Below are 14,636 nucleotides of genomic sequence, written 5' to 3' on the forward strand. Positions count from 1 at the left end.
GAGGAGCAGCACTCTTTCCTCATACGTAAGTTCATATCCCAGGAAAAGGACACCTAGAAAAGCTATATTAGACTTTTTAAAATTGAACTTGTAGCCAAGTTCAACAAATCCCAATATTATGTGATCTACTCTGGCTAAGCAGGGATTTAATTCATCGTCTGTTAAGTAGATATCATCCACGTAGTAAAGAGCATCAGGGTCAATATCATGAAGAATCAACACAATCTGTGCTGCAAAAGCTCCTGGGCTACACTTATAGCCCATAGGAAGTTGTGCGTAACACATTTGAAATCCAAGGACGCTAACAGCCGTCCAGTCTTGGCTGTCAGCAGCCAAATTGTGTCTGAAAAAAACATTGGAAATATCCAATGTGGTTTTATATTTCTTAGGGACTACATTGTTAATGAGTGCCATTCTGTGTGTGTTTTGTACTGCAAATGTGCGTGTATAACTATTTAAATGTCTATAGTAAGACAATACGATAGGAATGATCCGGTTTTAAAACAGGAAAAAGAGGATTATTTATCTGAGAGACACAGGGTTCAATTATTTTCTGGTACTCCATTTGGGAGAGAATTTCTTTAACTCGTGTTTTAGCATCCCATCTAATGAAATTAAATGAAATAAAAATTTATAATAAACGAGCAAGGTGTCTAGGAATGCAAGCTTGCTAACTGGGCAGTTCCAGGTTAGGAGGCTGGCCAGAGTTTAGAGACACCTAAAGATTGAAAAGCCAGGTTTTTAGTTTTTTTCTCAAGCCGAGGATGTTTGTTTTTCTTTTTCAGGAATAAAGGAAGGTTGTTCCAGAGACTGGAAGTGCTGCCAATAAAACGTCTCCCGCCCCTTTTGCTCTTTTTACTCTAGGAACAATAATATTTCATGCTGATTCTGAGCGAAGGGATCTTTGTGGAAAATACCAACGAAACCAAAGCTTAAACACTTGTGGGCCTTACCCATGAAAACAATGCACAGGGCGTTAAACTGTATGCGCTTCTCAATAGGTAACCAATGGAGAAGCGGAAGGGCAGCTGAAACTGATTCTCTTTTGGATAAGCCTAGTAAAAGGTGAGCGGCTGAGATCTGTAGGAACTGAAGCTTATTTAGACTTGTTTTCCTATGTTTACTAAAAGAGCATTTGCATAGTCAATTTTTAAGAGTATCAGAGCCGAGATTACTGGTTTTTGCAGGTCCTTCAGAATGAAAGGAAGGATCTTTCGTAAAAGTTTCATAGCAAAGAAGGAGGCAGACGTGATTGCATTTACATGCCCTTTGAAGGTCAGTGGGTTATCAAAGATAACTCTGAGATTATTTTTAGTTTCGTAGCTGGCGACAGAAGTTGTCCATGTTCAGGTGGCCACCAGTCTTGGGACCAAAAGGAAGGGTCCTTCCCATAGAGCAGTACCTCGGTCTTACCTGAATTCAACTTTAAGCATGTTTGTAACATCTATTTACTGATCTCCTGCATACAGTTGTAAAAACGCTTTGCCGTCTCAGAAATATCAGATGATACTGAGATCACTTATTGGGTATCATCTGCATAGGTAACTGCAGAGAAACCAAACGATCTAATACGTTTGGCCAAAGGGGCTACATAGATGTTAAAAAGGGTCGGGCTAAGAAACAAACCCTGGGGAACTCCACAAGGGAGAGAGAAGGACGAGGATTTGAAATTATCAGCTGCAACAAACTGAATTCTGTCTGACAGAAGAGCTTTATCTTTTACCCCAATATCCTCCAGCCTATTCAGCAGACTTTGGTGATTTAGATTGCCAGATGCCGCTGAGAGGTCCAATAGGACCAGCACTGCACTACCCCCCGCATCCAATGTCAATCTAATCTGTTCCAAGGCACTTCTCAATGCTAATTCTGTACTGTGATGTTTCCTAAATCCGAATTAGCAAGGGTCTAGGTGGCTCTGGTCCTCAATGAAGGCTGTCAACTGTGAGTTAATAACTTTTTCAATTATTTCGCCGGAAGAGGCAATCTGGAAATGGGACAGTAGTTCCCAGGATCCAAAGGATCTAGGTTGGCTTTTCTGAATAAAGGAAGAATGTAAGCTATCTGGGAACGTTTCCTGACTTAATCATAAGACTAAAATTGTCTATTAGGTGGTCCAAAATAGTGTGGGATAGGTGGATATTGTGGCTGTACCTGTGGGGTAGACCATATAGGTATAATATGATGAGTGGAATCCTTATCCCAGCCAACATGATTGCAGTAAAGTGCAGGGACCCATGTAAGGGCCCATTCAGCTGCATAAACTTGTTTGACAAATGCAAATATAACAATTGATGGACAGAATGCAGAACAATGTCATACATTCACCCCAGTACAGAGATCTGGGCCTAAATCCATCGTTTTTTTGCTTACCATGCCATTCCAGCCGGTCCTAGGATGCTTGATTCCGGTCCAGGGAAGACATGGCTTGGCAGTTCGGGCTGGACTGTTCCCATGAGGCACAGGGTCAAGACTGATTTGCATACGGCCATGTCTGAACTGGGGTGGTGTAGTGGGCAAAAGAACGATGGATTTAACCCAGATCTCTTGACTGGGGGAGAATGTATGCATTGTCAGCATTCCGTCCATCATTTGTTAGTTGTAACGCTTTTTGCCCTAAGTGGGATGGGTATTCCCAGACGTGGGACCCGTGCTCACTACGCCACTGGAGTCAAGCTATCCTGGCTGATGACGGCTGATAGCCAGAAACCGGTCCTAGGATGCTTGATTCCGGTCCAGGGAAGACATGGCTTGGCAGTTCGGGCTGGACTGTTCCCATGAGGCACAGGGTCAAGACTGATTTGCATACGGCCATGTCTGAACTGGGGTGGTGTAGTGGGCAAAAGAACGATGGATTTAACCCAGATCTCTTGAATGGGGTAGAATGTATGCATTGTCAGCATTCCGTCCATCATTTGTTTGTTGTAACGCTTTTTGCCCTAAGTGGGATGGGTATTCCCAGACGTGGGACCCGTGCTCACTACGCCACTGGAGTCAAGCTATCCTGGCTGATGACGGCTGATAGCCAGAAACCGGTCCTAGGATGCTTGATTCCGGTCCAGGGAAGACATGGCTTGGCAGTTCGGGCTGGACTGTTCCCATGAGGCACAGGGTCAAGACTGATTTGCATACGGCCATGTCTGAACTGGGGTGGTGTAGTGGGCAAAAGAACGATGGATTTAACCCAGATCTCTTGACTGGGGGAGAATGTATGCATTGTCAGCATTCCGTCCATCATTTGTTTGTTGTAACGCTTTTTGCCCTAAGTGGGATGGGTATTCCCAGACGTGGGACCCGTGCTCACTACGCCACTGGAGTCAAGCTATCCTGGCTGATGACGGCTGATAGCCAGAAACCGGTCCTAGGATGCTTGATTCCGGTCCAGGGAAGACATGGCTTGGCAGTTCGGGCTGGACTGTTCCCATGAGGCACAGGGTCAAGACTGATTTGCATACGGCCATGTCTGAACTGGGGTGGTGTAGTGGGCAAAAGAACGATGGATTTAACCCAGATCTCTTGACTGGGGGAGAATGTATGCATTGTCAGCATTCCGTCCATCATTTGTTTGTTGTAACGCTTTTTGCCCTAAGTGGGATGGGTATTCCCAGACGTGGGACCCGTGCTCACTACGCCACTGGAGTCAAGCTATCCTGGCTGATGACGGCTGATAGCCAGAAACCGGTCCTAGGATGCTTGATTCCGGTCCAGGGAAGACATGGCTTGGCAGTTCGGGCTGGACTGTTCCCATGAGGCACAGGGTCAAGACTGATTTGCATACGGCCATGTCTGAACTGGGGTGGTGTAGTGGGCAAAAGAACGATGGATTTAACCCAGATCTCTTGACTGGGGGAGAATGTATGCATTGTCAGCATTCCGTCCATCATTTGTTTGTTGTAACGCTTTTTGCCCTAAGTGGGATGGGTATTCCCAGACGTGGGACCCATGCTCACTACGCCACTGGAGTCAAGCTATCCTGGCTGATGACGGCTGATAGCCAGAAACCGGTCCTAGGATGCTTGATTCCGGTCCAGGGAAGACATGGCTTGGCAGTTCGGGCTGGACTGTTCCCATGAGGCACAGGGTCAAGACTGATTTGCATACGGCCATGTCTGAACTGGGGTGGTGTAGTGGGCAAAAGAACGATGGATTTAACCCAGATCTCTTGACTGGGGGAGAATGTATGCATTGTCAGCATTCCGTCCATCATTTGTTTGTTGTAAACTTGTTTGACCTCATGAGGGACAAGGGCAGAAAAGGTATGTAGAATCACATCCTCTCTGTGGGGGGATGTGAGGACAAATGGTGAGGACAATTGACCTCCACCAAAAGGATGCCATAGGACAAAGTAAAAGTTTCCCAGAATATTGCTTTAATGGTGCTTTTAACGTCATCTCCAATTTGAATATCTAAGTGATATAATCTTTCTGGAGCGGCCACGCATGTATCCGTAGTTTCAACTGTAACAAAGGTATCAGTGGGTTTCGCTATCCGAAAATCCTGGAGATTCTGGCGTACTATAGTGACTTCTGCTGCACTGCTGAGGAGAGTCACCACCCAATTCCTGTTCAGGTGGAAGGTTCTCACTATCTGTGGCATATTAAGCAGTCAAGGCCACAGCTTTCTTTGTCTGAAATGGGACTTTATATTAAGGAGTCTTGACCTCCTTTTTATCTTCACGTCAGATGAGTGTTGAGAGTCCCTTTTCGGTTTCACATACTCTTCCAGTCTGCATTTAGACCGCCCTCTTCTCTCTTACTGCTAGTCAGAGTATTCCTGAAAAGAACGAGGAGAACGTGTATCAGGAACCCGATACCTGTCTGGAGTCTTACTTTATAGTGCGATAATGAAAATCGTACCGCCTCTCAGAGTAATCCGGCTGTGAAGAACCTCCATGAGGTTTACCTTTCTGTTGTTTAGATTTATTCCACCCTTCTTTAGCAAACGCAGTGCCTTGTCTGGCATCCTTGTCAGTGTTAGGCTTACCAAGTGGTGGTGCTAAAGGTCTGCTTCCCAAATTATTGCATCCTAAAGATGTATATACATTAGCAATATTTATAGGCAACTCACATTTGCGGTTGGCGGTATGTCGCTGGCGTATATCCAGATGTTGCGTAACCACTTTGGGTGCAATGTTCCGGGGATTCTGCTCAGGAACAGAACTGTGCTTGGGACCATAGAACAACAGCCTGTAGGGACTGAGTCACCATACCACCTCTGTAGCTATAAGCCCGTGTCCAGGTAGCTATAGTGTCTCACTTGCCCTCCTAACCTTTCCAGAGAGACAAAACAATTTGGCACCCCAGAACAAAATACTCTCGACCCTGTCAGGGATTGCGGTAACAGGACACACCCTTTCACTCTCTCACTCGTACTTGTCCACAATAAGATAAGAAAGAGACACAAAGGAAGTTTCCAATGTTTATTTAAATTATCATGCTCTAGATGCAATAATTGTGCCACAATTAGGAAACAAATACATATCAATAATATCTCAGCGTGGTTAATAAACCATATACAATGAAAAGCCCTGTCAGGGTTTCTGACAAATCTGCCTAATCCCTCCTGTTCTACTGAAGCTAATTGGTTACATAGTATAGATCTCTGGGTTTAGTGGCGGACCTCGTACCTTAGCATACATATGTGGATGTTCTACATCTCAGGACCTTCACTATGTGTGTGTTTTTCCAGAACCCCTGTCCTCAGTTATATGACAAGATATGTGTATTCAAAAACAGCAGCTGCATTCTTTTATCATGTCTAGGTGCTAGTGTATAACAAGGGGCAATGTTGTTTGACCTTGCCAATGCTGTTCAGACTGAATTCCAGGGAAAGAATAAAAGACAAAAACATGTACTGGTTTCGTGTGAAAATAAAATGTAGCACAAAGACAAAGGGAGAACGACAATGGGCCATGCGAGAAACACACGACAATTCTATGGGACAATTATGAAATTAAAGCTCATTCCCTACCCTAATTGGGTGAAAGCAAATACACTTGTAGCTTTTCCACGACCTTTTTTTCCTCATTACGACCCTATCCACTTCCACTTCTACCCCTTCAATTCTGTTGTCCACCTTCCCTTTAACCCTGTGTTCCTTTCAATGACCATCTTCCCAGCTTTCCTAGGCCCACCTTGCTGTTGACTCTGCCACCTTGCCGGCCAGTGACCGCCCACCCTCCCACCTCTGCCATGATGAATACTCTTGTACATGAAGATGTGCTGCTTCTGCTTAGAAGGAGACCCCGTTGATCATCTGAGTAGACATTATGAGGTGCAATCAGGTCCTTGCTCCCCTCAAATGTATGAATGCATCTAATGTTAACATTGTATGCCAAAGAAATTTCTATCTGTAATATTTCTTTTCGCACCCCTGTTAGGCCTGACATTCTTGGCATGGTATTCTCCCAAACTTTTTGCCTTTACTCCCTAACTTTGCTGAACTCATTATTGCTGGCATTAGGACTCTGTGCACTTAACTCCTGCTAACCAGAACTAAAGTGAAATGAAATTTAAAGTGCATGTGTTTTCTCCTTAAAACATGGTAAAATTGGCCTATATCTAATTTGCACATTTAATTTACTTGGTGGTTCCTAGTAAATGGTACTACCTGCAGGCAGTGATTGCAAATTAGATTCTACTATTGGGCAGCAGTGCTCATTGTTCCTGTCACTGTATACAATAACACTGCAAAACATGTCTCAGGCCTGTCACTCCAGCCTATTTGTGCAGTTTTAAACTTCTATATCAATCTGGCCAGCCCTAAGCCTCCCTTTTTACAACTTATAAGTCTCCCCTAAGGTGGGCCCTAAATGAACGTAGGGCTGGGTGCATGGTATTTAAAACATAGGGCATATGTTCTTATGTTTTATATGTTCTGTTAGCGAAAACCCCACAAAGTCATTTTTCACTGTTGTAAGGCCTACTTCTTCTATAGAGTAACACCAGGTTACCTTATTACATTTAATACGTTCTCAAATTAATTGTAATTTAAAACCCCCTTTAAAATGAACTACGATTTTTTGTTACAATTCTGATAATTGGCACTTTTAGGAAGTTGATAAGTATTTGTGCAGCCCAATCAACCCTTGTGGGCTTGGGTATTAAAGTTAGAAAGGTAAAGATGCCTAGAAGGGATTTATTTAAATCAAAATAGTTTTGAATAATTCATTTTATATATATGTGGAGTGATATTTAATAACACTCACTTTTTTTTTATTAATCATGGTCAAAACAATGTTTTTCTATTAACACATTAATTGCAGCAACCTGGTGATCAAATGTCCAAAAATATATTTCAGATATCATACAATGAAGTAGTAGGTCATTGAAAAGCAACATACAAGGGTACAGAATGAAAAACCGAAAAACTAAACAAACATTAACAACAGAGAACATATAAGTTAGTTATAAGAAAATATCAATGTATATATCCATCTTCATCCAAAAAACAATGAGTCTGTCCTAAACATAGGATTCAGCACTCAAAAATCAATTTATTTAACAATCACTACATAGAAGAATAGATTATTCATCGCCATTTTGGTCTTCGTTGTATCGCATCATTGAGACCATCTTCAGGACAAATGTAACTCTAATGTAATTTCTTGACCCCTTAATGATACAAAATAAATATATATATAAACATAACTAAAATAATCAAGAAATAAATCAAAAGAGCACCCGGTGAAGGTGAAGTGAGTCTATTTATAAATAATCATGAAAGAGTGTGAGCACAGTCCAGAGCAATTAATGAAGAAATTTGGTTAAGCAGAGATAGATCCCTTATTTGTATCTCTTGACATAAAGTGCATTATAGAGACCCTGCATATTTCTTAAAAACCTACTGGTCAAAAAGATCTCTGGGATTCTCAGATGAGGTATCTCCAGTACCATGAGAGAGCCTGAATAAAACAGGTTCATAATAAAATCTATAAAAATATTGTTTCTATTACTATAATTCAAAAGGGGAGATATATCTAATATCATCCTGGGTCCTTAAACTCCAATGCGGCACAGGGATGTCACAGTTGATCGAATATGAAGAGTTTGAACCAAAGAGAACGTTGTCTATTATATAGACACAGAATTTATGGGAGAAAGTATAATTCATGAAGCGATAGATAAATAGCATTACAAAATACATTCCACTCTGGTGTCTAGCTGAGGGACTCTCTTTGAAGCCAACAGTTGGATAATATTATATATTTATACCAGAATAAATTTATATTATACGCATTGTACATATCATGTTTCTAGAAACAAGAAGAATTTGTTCTTTTTTGCCAAGAGGTCATTTTGTTGAGTTAAAGTAATTAAAAAATGAATGCACCTAGCAATATAACATCCCCAAAAATATTAAGTAAAGTGAAATATTCATAATTATAGATTAAAACTAGTCAGGGAAACAAAAAATTCAATGTCTAACGCACTTACTTGTTAGTCTATTCTGTGGCGTCTATCACACAGTTACGACGAGAGTTCGGAATCAATTTGAACACTGTGCGCGACCACGTTGATCAAACTATTTAAGTAGGCCGAAAGTACAAAAATAATACGGGCGTCATCTTAGAGTGGCAAACATACCATTGATGTGGGAACCCAAAGAGAACAGTGTGTAACTGATCAATGAAACAAATTTAATGTTTCATGAACTCACGTTTTTAACATTTCTTTGATATGACTCACGTTTGTAAAGTAAGTTTGATTAAAAGAAAAAACAATGTATGACCTCATAGTTCAAAATGTTTAGGGGTGGGGGGAGAGGAGGGAACAAAAACACATGCAAAATTATTTATGAACAGGTTCTAGTGGATGTCCAAATGCACAGATGAGCGTTGCTTTTAATATTGTTAGTGATGGCAGTTTTTAGCATGTACATTTTATAAAGATTTTATAAATCTGGCATATACTTAGTTGTTCATTTCACAAGAATGTTGTCTGACGGGGGCGAGGCTTGCAGCCATCGAAGATGGCCACACATTGAGTGCGCTGCACTAGCCATCACCGGATAACTCCTATAATATCCACCATAATCTGATCAAAAGAAGGCATTGACGTGTGCCAGCACGTGTGTCAGTCCCAACTATAGGCCTATCTCCCTCTTGCCTTTTCCGGCCAAAATTGTAGAAAGAGTGGTTGGAAGCTGCCTCTCAAAACACCTCTAAATGAACAAAATCCTAGAGGATGTACAATTTGGCTTCCGGCCTGCGCATGGCTCTGAGACGGCTTTGGTGACCGTGATGGATGAGCTTCAGATGCGGGCAGACAGAGGGCAGGCAGCAGTTCTTATTCTGCTTGACCTGTCTGCCGCATTCAATACGGTCAACCATGTCATCCTGCTGAGGAGGCTTAGGGAGGTAGGGGTAACGGGCCTTGCTCTGAGTTGGTTTCAATCTTTTCTTTCAGACAGGAGTCAAGCAGTGGCCCTCCCCCTTACCAGTCTGCCTTTACCAAAATCACGCATGGCGTACCCCAGGGTTCCGCAATTAGCCCTATTCTATTTAATATTTACATGTTACCCCTGATTGCTGTTATTAGGGTGCATAATATTAATATAGTAAATTATGTCGATGACAGGCAACTGATTCTCTCCTTAGAGGGAGATCAGTCGACTTCTTTGGAAGTGTTTCATGGCTGCCTGCGGGCCATGGCTCACTGGTTGAGGGGAAACTCTTTGCAATTTAATGCTGAAAAGACCGAGGTTCTTTATTACTCAGTCGGGAAGGTTCCTTCTGTGTTGCCTGTAAACTTCTGGCCTTTAGATTCACCTACTGCACTGCGGCCGGTGGAGAAGGTTCGGAACCTGGGCGTTATGTTTAACAACAAATTAACGTTGGAGGCTCAGGTTAACCAAATGGTGGGAAGTTGCTTCGCCATCATTCGAACTCTGCGAAAGATCTTTCCCTTAATGCCTTACCAGGCGCGAGTGCTAGTAGTACAAAGTACTATACTAAGCAGATTAGATCACTGCAATGCGCTGCTACTTGGGTCCCCGAAATATCTTTTAGATAGACTTCAGCGGATTCAGTCAACAGCAGACAAGTTAGTCTTAGGCTGGCCTAGAGATCCCTCATCCTCACTGGCTATGGCGGAGCTGCAATGGCTCCCAATTAGACAAAGAATCCAGTTTAAATCTCTCTGTTTAGCGTTCAAGGCCCTGCATGGGATTGGGCCCGTCTCCATGCAGAGAAATTTTGAATGGTACACTCCAGGGAGATGCTTGCGTTCCTCCTCAGCTAGACTGGTTAAAATACAGAGAGTCAAGAAAGTTAAATCAGGCGGCAGTGCTTTGGTGTATCAGCTGCCAGACTATGGAATGAGATTCCGCTGGAACTGAGACAAGTCAGGGATCTTTTCCCTTTTAGGAAGAGATTAAAAACCTGGCTATTCTCCAATATCTAGTTTGTTGTCACCTCCTCGGGGTGTACCCACAAATTGTGCACTTGTGATTGTCAGCGCCAGGATGCCTGTTAGGTGATAGTGCGCTTTACAAGTGAAATAACTAAATAAATGACAGAGCGAGACGGGCGAATGGCCCGGGGTGGCGCGGGCAATTGCAAAACCAAGAAAGAAGGAAACACAAGGGCAGTGCTCGAAAAATCAGTATGGCGCTGCCCGCGACCTGCAGTTGAGTGACGCTCGTGCTGGCCTACATGAATCATGACTGAGCCGACCAGCTACGTGAGTGACTTCTTTGTTGGGGCTAACGGCTGCTCAACTATGCATGAAGAGGTGCCTGCACCTGGGTGGAGCCTGCGCCGACTGCTCGCGTAACCCGATGCGAGTCCTGAAGAAGCATGCATTGCAGCGGAGAGGCAGCGTAAATTGAGCCCGGTGTTTATAGGTCCAGCTGGAGTAGGGAGACTGACGCCAACTGAAGCAACGGAGGCGGGCGACAGAGGAGTGTGGGGGACAACACACCGGGCCTGTGTCTGGCTCTTTCCCCCCGGGCAAAAAAGGGTAAAACAAAAACATCGAAGTGAGAGGCCTGTGGGAGAGCCCCCACTGTGTGGTGCCAGAATAACATTGAGGCCCCACAGAAGGAAGTCAAGGTCAGAGACACTGCCAGGCCAGAGACTGGTGGGACCGTGGACAAGATCCTCCCTTCTAAACCCCCTGTGCCTTAGGAACAAAATAGCAGCGTGCTACCTTGGAGGGCAGCCTAGAGGGGCAGGGTGGCACCCGATGGGAGAGGACATATAAAGTAGCACACCGTAGACTACTTAATGGGGGGGAGACACCACCTTCTGCCCAACACTTCACACGTTGAACTCCTGGGGCCCATTTAATGAGGTGCAACAAGGCCGGTTGAAGGGGCGAGGTGGCACTCCTACCCTGGTTAGAGAAAGTTGGATGCCCCCTGTGGCCGTTGGCATGGGCACCATGCAGGAGAGTGAGTAGCGATATTGCCCAAGGCACCGAAAAAGAGTTACATGGGTGAGGGGAGGACGCTGACCGCATCCCCCCCCCTGAGAATCCATGAATCCGCCCTGCGACGAGGGAACTTGGAAACAATGGTCCGCACTAAGGGAACGGGCCTGGGGCAGGCCAACCACATAGATAAATACAGGGTTGATATGGGTCGTGAGGGGGGTGCAGCCGCAACAACGAAACCATTCGAGGAAGAACAGCAAATGCCGGACCCTTCCTTAAAAGACATCATGAAAGCAATTAGGGATTTGCGAGGCACATTGGAGCCTAAACTTGACCCGGTGACTGAAGAAGTCAACCTACTAAGGGCGGACTTTCGAAAACTAGCAGAGAAAATGTCAACCGCCGAGGCAAGCATTGCAGGCCTGCAGTCCAAAACTAAGCACATGGAAGAGCAAGTAACGGCATTGACGAAACAGCACCCTGGAATCATGGTGCGGATTGAAGACCAAGAGGGCAGAGCTCCTCGCAACAATATCCGGGTGGTGGGAGTACTGGAGGGTATGGAAGGACAATCGGCGGACCTCTTCCTGCAAGGCTTAATCCTCCACACTCTGAAGCCAAAGCGATTGTCCACCTTCTTTTCTGTGGAAAGAGCGCATCGTACATTGGGACCACCCCCGCGCCCTGGGGCTCCCCCCGCACAATAATAGCCTGCGTACCTATTTTCAGAGATAGGGACGCCATTCTGCAGGCGGCAGGCTTACATGTCGATCTTCATTATGAAAATGCCACCATCCGATTTTTTCCAGACTTTACACTTCAGGTTCAACGCCAATGACGGACATCGATGAGGTTAAAAAAGCCCTCAGAGACAAGAACCTGAAGTACATGATGCTGTTCCCGACCAAACTCAAGGTGCTGGTTGAGGGGGGAATCATACTTCTTTATGTCGCCTGAGGAAGAATGGGAGTAGTTGGAGGGTTGGAGGACGGTCGGGCGGAAGATGGATAAGGAGCGGGCGCCTACCATGAAAGAACAAGAACTGAGGGGGCAAGAGCCCGGTTCCCAGCCGACCAGTCCGACCGGCCGCCAAAAACAGATAAGTGACATCCCTGGGGTGATGGAGAGGCCAGAGGTGGCTCCCTCTTCAGGGGGAGGGGATGGGGCAGCTAACTGATCGAACCGTCAAAAGAGGAGGGAGGACTTCAGGTCTTCATAGTTTGGACTCCAATCTAAAACTTGAGACTTAGCCCCAGAAAATCTTGATGGCTGCAGCGGCAGCCTTTAGGTGTCTTCTTCAAGAGAAATAGGGTTTTAAAGTATCTGCCTGTAATGTGTACGTTGACGCTGGCAGCATGCACACCACCCTGTTATGGAACCACTGTTTGGGTGACAGGCACTCTGCATGATGGAGAGGTGGGGGGATCATTACTCACCTAGCAGGGATGCAGGGAGGGGGGCGGTGGGGGAACTGTTTGTTCTTGTTGCTAAGTTAATCAATGTTGCTCATGTTGAACGAAATTGATGCACAGTACACATATTCATAGGGCCTAACACGAAAAGGAGATGAGTAGTAGTTGTAGCCTGGCACACCTAAGATGGAAGGGGAAACCGCTAAGTTACGGGTATGGACTTGGAATGTAAATGGTCTGGGAAACAAAATTAAATGGATACTTTTCCTGCAACATATTAAGCATCACTTCCCAGATGTAGTATTGCTGCGGAGATGCACCTGAAGGGGAATTATTACAAGGCCTTGGACCGCTTTGGTTGCACACTAGCAGCCCACTCTGGTTACTCGACGGGTGCCTGTGGTGTGGGTATTTTGGTCCAAAGCTCCCTGCCCCTCCCAATCAACAAGATCTGGCAGGATGATGATGGGTGCTGTGCGGCAGTAGCAGCCCGGTGGGAGGGGCGCACACTCACCTTCTGCTCATTTTACATTCCTCCTACAATGCACACAAATATTCTCCCAAAAATTAGCGCACTGTTAATGGGCTTGCCACGGGTACCCTTCTGGCAGTAGGTGATGCCAACCCAGACCCAGACCTCGACCGTTCCAGCGTGATTGGGGGACAGGTGAGGGACCAGATTCTGTCGTGTTTTCTGACAGCAATGGGCTTAGTGGACCTGTGGAGGACCCATAAACCTTACGATAGGCAATACACACACTACTCGGCAAACATGGCTCATTCTCAAGGATAGATTATTTACTCACGCACCACAACCAAGTAGGGTGCTTTGTGATGTGGACGCATATGGCAAGGGGTATCTCAGATCATTCCCCATTAAGCATTATCCTTGAGGGGCCAAGCACTAGCATAGCGGAATTCCCTAGGATAGACCCCTGGTATCTGAGAAGCCCAGACTTAAGAGGATGCCTCCATGAAGGAGCTGACCGATATTTCAAAGAAAATGAGGGATTGGTGAAGTCCCTTCAAATCCTCTGGGAGGCCTTCAAAACAGTGTTGCAGTGGCAGGTCCACTCGTTGATACGGGGGAAGAAAAAGGAAAACGCATTGAAACTTCAGACCCTTGAAGAAGAAATACAGTTGCTAGAGCAAGAGGCGATTGTTGGCGGGAGTGCAGAGCTACGACACAGATTAACCATACACCAACAAGAACTGCGTGCCCTGGCGGATAATGCAGTGCGAGCGTATGCACTCTCCAAGCAGCACCGACTATATGATATTAGAGATAAGGCCTCTAGACTATTGGCTTGGGTGGTGGGTGTCAGGGACGATACGGGTGTCCTTCAGACAATGAGTGTGGGAATAGCAGAGTCCTTTGCCTCCTACTATGAGGGTCTCTACACACCCCAGTTAGCACAAGAACTGACAGTGACTGCAGGGAGTTCCAAGCGGACTTCTCGCTTCCAACAATAAGTGGAGAGGAACGTGATGCCGTAGAGTCTGATCTCACAGAGGAGGCGCTCTCAAGCACCCTGGGATCATTGAAGTCAGGGAAAGCGGTGACCCAAACAGACTTACGTCGTACTCTTCAAGTGCTTAACTACAAAAATTACGCAACTTTTGCTTCGAATGTTTGAGGAGGCGAGGGAAGGAGGCTCACTGCCTAGGGACCAGCGTATAGCCACAATAGTGGTTATACACAAAACAGGTAGGCCCCAGAAAGCTGCAGCTCATATAGGCTGATCTACCTGCTGAATATGGAGGCAAAGAAGCTCACAAAGGGCCCTAGAAAACAGATTAGTGATGGTCCTGGCTATTTGGGCAACACTATAAATTGGTCCAAGTTCACCAG

The sequence above is a fragment of the Triturus cristatus genome, chromosome 2_1 (assembly GCF_964204655.1).
Source record: "Triturus cristatus chromosome 2_1, aTriCri1.1, whole genome shotgun sequence".
Classification (NCBI taxonomy): domain Eukaryota; kingdom Metazoa; phylum Chordata; class Amphibia; order Caudata; family Salamandridae; genus Triturus; species Triturus cristatus.